Raw genomic sequence first — 12326 nt, forward strand, 5'->3', positions numbered from 1 at the left:
ATATAGACATACCTTTTTTCCTATAAGAGTCTTGAAATCTGCACGTGGGATGGTAATTATTCTTGATGTCATCCTCTAAATGAAGCAATGGAGTTGAGGGATGTGTTATAACAATACTGATTAATGATTTTTCCTCTGTGTACTACATCATATTTGCTCTGGCAGAGACAGTTTTAACTGGCTGGCTTACTCCTTTGGGTGTGTTTTTAGTTTGTAAGTGAAAAGAGTCGCCTGTGAACTTGCCTGTACATCTGTTAATTTCTTAAAAATGCAGGACCCCTATTCTTGCTTTTTATCCTGTTGTCAATGCACAGTACATTTGGTTGATATTGCTTATGACACATGTGACTCACCCCACTCTTGTGCAGCCCCTCAGAATAGTGAGCATTAATTTTGTAGCATGAAGAATAGGATCAACACTAGCATTGGACATATTCCCATCACTTTGCTTGCATTGGACTGAATAGATCATTTGACTGTTTATAAAATCACTATCCATGCCTATCCTGCCTCGTACAAGTCTGAGTTTCAATGGCACGAAGTGTTGTAAGGCAGTGAATGATTCTCTGGCAAGTAAGATCATACTATTAACACCTCAGAGTCATTTTTACATAGAACAAAATGTGAGTTTTGTGCTTGTTGTTTTGTCAAAAGGGGGATCATTCTCTTTTCCTTTGCCAAAGTGGAGAGAAGTTCTTAACTTGATTCCTTGTTTGCACCCAAAAGATAGTCGAGTTTTGATAAATAGAGGTTCTGCCAAAATTCAGTCCCATATGTAAGGTGAGTTGGGACTTCTCTTAGAAGTCTTCTAAGAAGAATCTTTGAAATACTTAAGTGCTTTTAAAAATATATGTATAAACAGAGTATAGACTAATGTGCTCTACTTTTTTCTGCCTCAACTAAACTAACTTTCGGCACCGTGTAGAAAGTATTTGCTTATCTTCTATGTCTGAAACTTTTAAATACTCGCTAAATATTTGTGGAACAAATCATTTAAGTTTCGGCTAAATCAATAGAAGCTGAATATCTACAGCAAGTGTTGGCAAACATTTTTTTTAAAGGGCCAGATCGTATTTTTGGCTTTGTGGGCCACACACGGTCCCAGCTATTAAAGTCTAAAATAGTAGCTCAAAAGCAGCCATGAAAATATGTAAACAAATAACTATGGTTGTGTTTCAAAAAATGTCATTTACAGAAACAAGCTATGTGACCTGCAGACAATAGTTTGTAACCTCTGATCTATATCTACATAAAATTGGAAGAATGGGTACTTCTGGGTCCTTGACAATCTTACTCTCATAACTTAGATCAAGAGTTTTTTAGAATAGCATCCTAAGGCCTGGATCATCCTCAAAATTGGCCACTTAAGGAAATTCTTTTTAAGGAAATAAGCATGATTTTTAATGGATGATATCTAAAATATATATCCCATAAAGATAACTAGTGTTTAGAAAACAACACTTTTTTTCTATAAAATGTTAATTATAAATCATGTTTACTCAGTTCTAGGTTCTGTGCTAAGAACTTTCCAGGCTCCGTTGTGTTGAAGGCAAACAAGAATATCACTGAGTGAGTTTACTAGTTAATGCTGCACCAGGGAATGTTCCGCTAAACACCTGTGATTGGTGTGTCTCTTTTATTATCTCTTTGCAAAAGAACTCTGTCTGAAAATGGAGTAAGAAACCATGTTTTATTTTATCACTGTATCTATTTGATAATATAACAAAAAAGGGGAAGTTGATAAAGTGAAATTTCCAGTCTGGATATTTATTGTCCTGTAAAGAATCTTTTACTCAAATATTCCTCAAGAAGACAGGAAAGAGGAAGGAAGGAAGGAAGGAAAGGAAAGAAGAAAAATTCTATCAGGAAAATTTGTTTTGTATTTCTATTTCCTCAAGGTCTCTTTGAACATATGAGCTGGGAGATAAAAAGAGTGTAGATAGCTAGCTCTTCATACTTAAACCATTTTTTAAAAAGCTATATTATAAGAGAAAGTGTATTTGGTGTAGTAGACTAGAGTTATTTACATCTAAATGCCATGGAGTAACTTTTTCATATATGATATTAATATTATCCATGTAATATGATTCATAGTAATAGAATATTACATGAAGCAAGAGAAGAGTGCTATGGTGTAAAGAGGAATATTTCATTTAAAAAAAAATCTGTGCCATTCTGAAGTAAGGACAAGCTGTTCAAAAATATTGATAAAGTAACCTAACACGTTATCCGAAAGTTTGCTACATCAAAAAAGAACACTACCAATTGCTGAAAGGTGAATGAAACTGAATAGGTAAAGCAAGTATAAACTCTTTCCTGTGAGTCACATGTTTATTTAGCACAATTGTCATTTGAAATGGCTTATGATCTCTAGGATTTAAGAGACCTGTACAACTGTGTCATGCAGATTACTTCTATTTGCCAATGAAACATAAAGAGCTTTTCATATAGAAATTTGTTTTACCCCTTTTTAAACTTGAAAGCGAGAACCTCAATACAAAATCTCATTTCCTTTCTTAGATGCTTACTGACAAAAGAGCTTCTTTACCTTTAGATGTTCTAGCTTTGCTAAAGAAATTCTAGTTTGGGAATAATTAGAGGCTAAAGAACGTTTCTGTGCTATACACTTAAGAAATGGAGAAGTTCCTTAGTTTTATAGGAAGTTTGTCAATAATGAAAGTTTAAGAGGTAACCAAATAGCAATGACATTGGCTTCAGAGCAAAATCATGAACCTGAGTTAATTATGCTGTCTTCTCTTTTGGAGCAAAACTTAAATCTATGTAATCAGAAAAAGGGTGCTTACCACAATAAAAATTATTTTCCAATTATTTTGATGTGTCTCTCAGGCTTTATACAGGTAACTACAGTAAATATTTGCCAAGTATGAGAGAAAGGTCCATCTTTAACCTAAGGAGTAATTTGATCTAACCCGTCACATATATTTCTTATAAATTGGAGAACTGGATCTCAGTTTAGGTTAGAAGTTTTTTTTTTTTAAATTAGTCTTTTATGTATGTTGGGATCTCAGCTACCATTCTTCACTAATTTATTGATTTTAATGAATCCTCTAAAGTAGTTTGGCAAAATATCATATAGGCAAAATATTTACTGATATTTTTTAGTCGCTTACCATAATTAGTTAAGGAATTTATTGATGTCTTGCCAAGTCAACAGGAAAGTTCAGGGGAATTAAGTAAACTATTTCACCCCTTTATGGTTCTTGAAATAATGTTATATTTTATGTGTCTTCTTCTGTGGGGAAAAGCGAGATATGTTAACACAGAGAAAAAGTATGAAGTGCTTTTTCCTCTTACTTAGACTCTGAAATACCTACAAATCTCTCCATTCCTTTTCTCATCTGAACTTTGAGAGTTGACCTTACAGAGGTGGAGAATTACAGACACCATCAGGAATCAAGGAATAAAGTAGATGGTATCTGAGTGGTATACACGCACTTAAAAAGAACATGTCACAATAGGAAGAAAATATTCTTATAGGCATTTCTATTTTAAAATAATGCCGACTGCACCATATGATGAAAGATCTTCAGAGCACATTAAATTAGTCATAATGGAAACTTCTTTAATTGAATGGCATGGAAAATGACCTGGGGCTTCTAGAGAAGAGACAGAGTGATCACATGCTATCCAGACGGCATCGCTGTCAGCTTATCTAAAATCCAGGATTCGGAACTGACTGTAACTCACATAAACTGTGTTTAAAACATATTTAAGAATTAGTGCAAATTATATTATGTTACTGAAATAAAAATGTGCTACCCATAAAAATAAGCAAATGCTCAATAGTTACAATACGAACAGATTATTTGTCACATTTCTTTAAGCAGTCAGTTCTTGGAAGGTATTGAGAATGAACTACAAAATAAACACATACAAACTTATATGGTAGAACAGATGCAACTATAAACGAGTTCTGGTAGAGTGCTGAGAGTTTCAGAATTTTGAATTGTCTGAGACTCAGAAGTTTAAACATATTTTTAAAATTTTAATTATTGATTTTGCTTATTCTTACCCTACTTCTGCAAGTTCTGAGAGCTCGTTTTGATATAACTCTGTCCTAGCCATTGTGATGGGCTACACATTCGAGCGATGAGTCTCACTTAGAAATTTTATGCTCCAGGAAAAAAAGGGGAAAAAAATGATATATCATTTACATCATTTAATACACATACACATACACATAGATCCACATCCATATAACCCAAGAACATGGACAAAATAAAATACAGAACATTGAAATATATATCTCTGAAGAGAAATATACTATGCATGTGGAGAAGCTACTACATCCTTAAAGAACTTGACATTTCATAGCTTATTATATTTATTATTTTTATATTTATTATTTATATTATTTATATCATTATTTAGTATATTTTATTTATTATTTATTATAAAGGCAAGCAAAGATACCTGCAATGATGAGCAAATCCACCAAAGTCCACTGGTTTTTAAGCTGTGCTCCACATACCACAGGTGGGAAGTAGTGCCTGAGTGTGTGTGTGTGTGTGTGTGTGTGTGTGTGTGTGTGTGTGTGTGTGTGTGTGCGCGCGTGCGCGTATGTATGTGTGTTGAGGGGGATTCATAACAACTGTGAAGGCATTTGAAGAAGCCTTCCAAAATTGCCATTCTAAAAATTGCAACCTTTATATCTGATTGGCCATCAATTATGAGGCCAATGAATTCTGACCCAACAATTCACCAGAATTTTGAATCCCACTGCGTTCTTATTATCACAGTGGCTTTTAGTATATGTTGGAGAGATTATTCAATATTTACCCAGATGATTCAATGGCTTATTTAGTAATAGATGAGTCACTACCATTCAGTGTAGCAAGTACCCAGGAGTTTCATCCCTAGTGTGAGATACATCCCTACATTCAAGCCTATCAAATGTAAGACATTCAAAATGTTTTAATATCATAGTTTCCTAGTCTGTAAAACGGTGATAACAAAAATAGCTAGTTCTTGAATTTATCATAATAATTAAATTTGATAATGCGTGTAATGTACTTGACGATGATCAATACATGTTAGCCATTATTTTTATGTTGTTTACAATACCATCAGCATTATGCTCATTACCATTCAATACAAATTTTATTTATGTACATCTCTGACTGCAAATATATTTCCTTATATTGAAATCTTGTTTCTTGAGATTTCTTCCCATTGATTCTACCTTAGTCATGGAAGAAAGAAAGAGAGGGGAAGGAGGGAGGGAGAGAGGGAGAGAGAGAGAGAGAGCAAGAAAAAAAAAAGAAGGAAGCCACTCATTTTCAGATTCAGTTATTAATATGTTCCCAGTATAACTTCTCTGTTTCTGCTCTGCTCCCAGCCGCCAACCCCCAAACTTAATGGAGAGAAGGGGAGGCAATGAAGGAAGGAAAGGGGGAAAGAGACAAAGTCTATTATTCTTTATACTGGCTAAACGTGCCCATATTCTTTAATTGATATGATCCCTTCAATATTCTTTTCACTCTTTTCTCATGGTGCTACAATTTTTCTGCCTGTCTTTCACGGAGAGTTACCCTGTATGGAAACACTATTTCCAGAAATTCTGAAATGTTTAAAAAACCATTATAGAAGGTGGAAAAGAACCTAAAAAGAGAGTAATCCATTGTAAACCTGGTCATTGTTATCCTAACCATAGAAGTGTTTCTTTTCCATAATTCTGTGTGCATTTTAACTTAAATTATTAAACCTATTTGACATGAAAGTTTTAATAGGAACTTATATAAGTGTTTTATCGTTTGTTTATTTGTTGCAAGGGGTGATAATGTTAGAAGTTAGAGCTCTCAAGATGGAAAGATCTTGAAACAGCTATGCAGATAAGTAAATGAGCAATCGGGATGATTCTTGTGAACAAGTTTGAGTAATAGTTTTGTGCATCTGTTTAAAATAAAGAGGAATATCAAAGTTCATGTATAATTTATTGGTTCAATTCAGTGATCAAGAACATTCCAAGAATGATATGGAGGAATTTTAAAGAAACTTTAATTTTAGTTACTTATGGAGCAAATATTTTTTCATGTTAAATGTTGTTTAAATTTATTAGAATACAGAATATCTTAGAGATATGAAATTAGGTGATATTAAACTAACAGGTTTGCATATACAAAAGCAATTACATAATGTGATATTTTCTGAGTTCTTTAGCACTCAATAATTATTGCTTTGTCGTAAAGCAAAGTTTAGGGAGCATTTGAGATCTTACTCCCCAGTATTTGTCATCAGCTTGGCTCAAATAAACTCATAAAAATTCAAAAATGAAAGCAAAATTTAAAACAATATTTAAAATATAATCTAATACTGTTTAAAATTATCATTAATAATTATACAATAAATATATATGTGTATAATTATATGTGTATATTAAAAATTGGCGGAGTGTACCAAACTATTAGTTACAGTTCACTTTGTGTAGCTGTTTATAGAGGTGTTTTATATTCTACGCTGTTTTTCTGTAATGTTTGAATAGTAAGTATGTAATAAATATATTGATTTTGAAATGATTATTTTTGTAATCAGAAGGAAAAAAACAGCTAAAACATAAATGGCAAGATTAGTTCATACTTGTAAAGCAATTATTCTTTTTTGATTTAACTTAGCATTTATCAAAAAAAAAAATAGTATCCTAAATGCTAAAATATATTATTGCCTACAGGCCAAACCTATTAACCATTAAGCTATACTATATATTCACTTAAGGTGGTTGACCATCCAGTGGTGTCATTCCATCAGAAAAGAAAAATATCCAAGAAGATTATGGTTTATATACAGCCTACACATTTTGAAACATGCTTAACCATCTCAAAGACAAACTGTCCAGGAAGGAAAAAGTCACCCCTAAGCCTTGGACTTTCAACCGTTGAGCTCTGCCCCAGGAAATACCCTGGGCAACTGAAAAGTAGAAGAACCTGGTCTCTAAGCAACTTGAGTTCCGTTTAGCACGTAGCTTCATAAAGCTTAATGAGATCTGGTTATCTCCTCCACTTTGGGAGACACTAGCTTCAGTGGGAACAGGGTGTTCTGGTTTTTGCACGGTGTGAATGAAGAAATCATAAAGCTGTGTGACACTGAGCAGCTGCCTGAATTAAGCATTGTGGTTCAAAAGAAACTTCTAGTTACTACACTCTGGCTGTATGGTTTAATGAATAATAAGGAGACTGATACTCTACTAACTACTTTGAAATGATTGCGTTAGTCTGAAATTCTACTGGCGTACATACTCTGAAGACTGTCATTCATTTGACAAGGTGTTGTATTGAAGTTGGCAAGATTATCGACTCAAGAGCTGCACTGTCTAGATTCTAGACCTGGCCTGTGTGTGACACTGAGCAAGTTACTTCAACTCTCTGCATCTAAGTTTTCTCATCTATTAAGTGAGAATAGTAAAAGTATCTATCTCATCAGTTGCTGTGAAGGTTAAATGAGTTCATATTTGTAAACACAACAGAGCCTGGATCATAATAAGAGTAGTTTAAGTATTTGTTAAATTTTTTAGAAATTATACATCTTAACTGTTTTTGGCATTGTTCTGGACCCTGAGAATTTGTCCCATTTCTCAGTTTTCAGTACTATCTTAAAACTTCAGATTAAGTTCTGTAGGGGTACAAATGGGGAAACAATTTTACTCAAGGGAAGGGGAAAAAATCATTTTGGTAGAGATAGCATTGGGTTTCACAGCTAAAGTAGGAGAATATTTGACCCAGAAAAGTAAAGCAGGGCCATTCCACATAGAATAATAAACATATACTAACACACACAAAGAATACAAAAAGAAACATGTGAAAACACCCATTATATTTTGAAAATTTTGCAGCATAGACAAAATGTAGATGATTGAAACTGTTAACTTCATGATAACTTCAATAACCATTGGATTTATTATGTGATAATGAGCAGTCATTGAAGTAGGGGAATGACAGAAGCAGATTTAGGTTATAGAAAAATAAATCTGGCAACCACACACACAAAAAAATGTGCTAGTTGGAGTGGGACAGGAGGCAAGAGGAACATGGAAGAAATTGTTCAGGTGACATCCGAGAGCTTGTATAAGACAGGGACAATGGGAGTAAATGAAGTGAAAGGATTCTTGAGATAATTTGGAGGTGAAGCTGATGAAATATTTGGAGGTGACTGACTGAGTGTTGGGGTGGAAGGAAGCATCGAGGATAATATTCAACTTTCTAGCTTGGGCTATTGGACAGTGGGTGGTTCTCTGCTCTGTTAGGGAGCAGAGTAGGAATGGGACACGAGGAGAGGCAAGAATTACCTTCACGTTGGATGTTAATCTATAGTTGCCTAGACAACCTTATCTAGTGGAGATTTCAAACAGAAAGGTGAAAGGTCATTTTAATCTCAAGGGAAAGATCAAGTTAGGAAATGCTGATTCAGGAGTTGCTGTACACGTGGTTGATGGAAGCCACAGAATGAATGAAATTAATCACAGATAAATGGGTAGAATGAGAACAAAGATGACAGAGCTTTGAGGAAAATCAACATTTAAGCAGTGAGCAAAAGAAGTAGCTAAAGAAAACTAAGAGAAAAGCTAGAGGTTAGCAAAAGAATCAAAATAAAGAGGGTTCCCACTGTTTAATTTTTTATCCATTCAATCCATTCATTTATTCATTCAATATTTAATGAGCACCCATTATGTTCCAAGACATGAGAATGTAGGGAAGGGAGACTGTGTAAGGAAAACAGCCTAACTTCTTGTTATCATGGAATTTTAAGTCTATTACAAAAGAGTAAGGCTATGGAAAAAAAAAAAAAAAAAAGGAACTCACACAAATAAATATATATTTGCATATTAATTTTTTTTTCCCGTGAAGGAAAAATACCAGCACTATGAAAACACAGGTAGGGGAGCCGGGACATCTTCCTGAGGAAATGGAGATTGAATTGAGATGTGAATAAGAGTTAACCAGGTTGGATTGCTGAGGGTGGTTCTATATTCCAGACAGGGTGAAGAGTGTATGAGGCTCTAGATTTTTATTTTTGATTGTGAAGATATGAAGAAAAAGGAAAATAAGTATGGAATGCCCCCCATTTCTCATGCCTCCCTCCAATTTCCAGGTTGTATGTAACTAGAGGTCTATATTTTAGTTCATGACAATAAAATCTATGCTAAGAAGAGGAAGATTCCAAATCAAATGAGTCATTATAAAAGACAGTGTCTAGGTTCTGTGCAGGTTGTCCCCACATTTCACAGAGTAAATTCTGAAAAAAGAGAGTTTAAATCTGTATTCTCCATTACAAAGCTCAGGGCTAGAACCCTGTGTCTCTGGTTAACAGCTAAAGAGTAGCAGCCTTCCTTAGCTTGGGGCAGCAAGACAGGCATAATTACTGGGAGGACAAGGGTCCAAGTTTGGACCCTTGCCCAATGTGGTAGCCAGAGATCATAGCCCCTACCTAATGACTTTGTTGCACAGATCTTCAGGAAGAGACAGCCATTTACATTGCAATCTGAAAATAGTTTACACTTAGGTGATGGTAAAGCAAAGCTTTCCGATTGATGTCCAGTTACGTTCCCCTCAAAATCGGGGTTATTTTTCCACGTCACGAGGATTCTTTGTTTTGTAAGAGAAAGGAGTAAACAACCTGCCCTTTCAAGTGGAAAAAAAGAAAAGTCTGAAATATGAGAAAAATAAAATTACAGGTGATATATGACAAAATTCCTATCCCACGAACTCTAGCATGGTAATCATTACACACCCTCTACAGATTATATGGCTGATCTTGTCAATACCAGACTTTGGAAAAAGTCTACGAAGTCTTGTTTTGAGGAAGTCAAAGGTCGAGAAAGGAGAATACACATTAAAGATAAAAAGTAAAACAAATGCGAGTTACAATTAAGATGATGGAGCAGGTAAATGCTGTGTTTGCCTCCTCTCACAACCACATCAAAATCACAATGAAACTACAGGACAGCCATCAGTGAGAGTCACCCGAAATCTAGCTGAATAGAAGTCCTACAACTGAGGACACATAGAAGAGGCCATCTCTAGACTGGTAAGAGGGGCGGAGATGCATGTGGCAGTTGGAAAATTGGAGGGATATCTGCGGAGATCCCCCCAGAGAAGCAAGGAGTCCCAGCCCCACACTGGGATCCCCTACCCAGGGTTCAAGTGCTGGGAAGAGAAGTCCCCCCAACTTCTGTCAGTGCAAACCAGCGGAGAATGTGGCTGAGTGAGACAGAGGGTAGTTGGAGTCGCAGCCATTCCCCCTAAAGAGCCCGTGCGGACACTTACCTGCTGACAGACTCACTCACTCTGAGCTCCAGTGCTGGGGCAGCTGCTCAAAAGGCGCCAGGGATGTACAAGGAGGAACTGAGTTGTCTGGCTTCAGGGCAAGGGCCGGAGGGGCAGCTTTCTCCTAGATAGAGTGCTGGTAGAAGCCATTGTTTCTCTGTTTGGCCCTCCCTTATCCAGGATGCAGACACAGGCAGCCGCCATATCCGAGTCTCCATCAATCTGGCTGACAATGTTGGCCCCGCCCAGGCTAGTCCCTGAGGCCTCACCCCCTCCAATTTGCAGGCCCATCCAAACCATTTCCAGTGGCTTTTCCATATGCATGACCTGTCTTGAGTCATGCTGTGGACTTTCCTAAAATCTTTTGAAGGTTCGCAAAACCAAAACAAGCAGCAGCTGGCCTCGGTGTGCCCCGTACCTCTTGCTGAGAATCCCCAAGCCCGGCAATAGGAGCAGCTTGACCTCTTGAAGCACTTCTAAGCTCAGCACAGGTGGCAGCCATCTGCGAATTACTTAATGGATCTTGCCAGGTGGTCAGAGGTAGGGCACAGGCTGTAGCTGAACTTGGCCTGTGGCAGGGCCCCTCCCAGGAGCTGCCCAGGGCTACATCTGAAAGTGACACACCCATAGGGCAGACTGGGCAGGCATCAGAGCCCTGCTAAAGCAAATCCTGCTCCATAGGGTCAGCCCCTCACTGGCCAGCCTCACAACAAATCAGCCTGCTGGTCAATCCTTCCCATTGACGTGCAAACAGCAACCAAGGCTCAGCTACAATAGGAGAGCACATACAACCCATACAAAGGACACACCTTGAGCACCTCGCTCAGGTGTGGAGGGAAGACTGCACCAATGAACCCCACAGGACACCTACTATATAAGACCACTGTACTAAGACTGGGAGACATAGCGGCCCTGCCTGATACATAGAAACAAACACAGGAAAACAGCCAAAATAGGAAGACAAAGAAACATGTTCCACGTGAAAGAACAGAACAAAGCTCCAGAAAAAAATCTCAACAAAATGGATACAAGCAATCTACCAAACACGGAGTTCAAAACACTAGTTATAAGGATGCTTGATGATCTCAGCGAGAACTCTAACAAAGAGATAAGAAATATAAAACTGGAGATAGGAAATATAAAAAAGAACCAGTCAGAAATGAATACAATAACTAGAGTAAAGAATACCTTAGGAGGAATCAACAGTAGATTAGATAAAGCAGAGGATCAAATCAGTAATTTAGAAGACACAATAGCAGAAAATACCCAATCAGAACTGCACAAGAATAAAGAATCTATAAAAATGAAGATAGTTTAAGGGACCTGTGGGACATCAAGCATACCAACATTCAAAACATAGGGGTACCAGAAGGAAAAGAGAAGAGCAAGAAATTGAAAACCTGTTTCGAGAAATAATGAAGAAATTCCCTAGCCTGGCAAAGGAAATAGACATAAGAGACTAGGAAACACACAGAGACCCAAACAAGATGAACTCAAAGAGGCCCACACCAAGACATATCATAATTACAATGCCAGAAGTTAAAGACAAAGAGAGAATCTTAAAAGCAGAAAGAGAAAAGGATCTAGTTACTTACAAGGGAGCTCCCATCAGACTGTCAGCTGATTTTCCAACAGAAACTTTGCAGGCCAGAAGGGATTGGCAGGAAATATTCAAAATATTCAAAGTAATGCAAACAAGGATCTACCACCAAGATTACTCTCCCCAGCAAAGCTATCGCTTAGAATCAAAGGACAGATAAAGAGCTTCCCAGACAAGAAAAAGCTAAAGGAGTTCATCACCACCAAACCAGTATTACAAGAAATGTTAGAGGGACTTCTTTAAGAAGAAGAAGAAGAAGAAGAAAAGTGAAAAATATGAATACTAAAGAGGTAATAACTATATATCTGTCAACAACTATTTTAAATGTAAATACATTAAATGCTCCAGTTGAAAGATAGGATTGCTAAATGAGGAAGACCCTTACATATGCTGCCTACAAGACACTCATTTCGCATCAAAAGACACAACACAGACTGGAAGTAAAGGGA

This window comes from Pteropus vampyrus, unplaced genomic scaffold, assembly GCF_000151845.1.
Source record: "Pteropus vampyrus isolate Shadow unplaced genomic scaffold, Pvam_2.0 Scaffold169, whole genome shotgun sequence".
In the NCBI taxonomy this organism is placed as follows: Eukaryota; Metazoa; Chordata; class Mammalia; order Chiroptera; family Pteropodidae; genus Pteropus; species Pteropus vampyrus.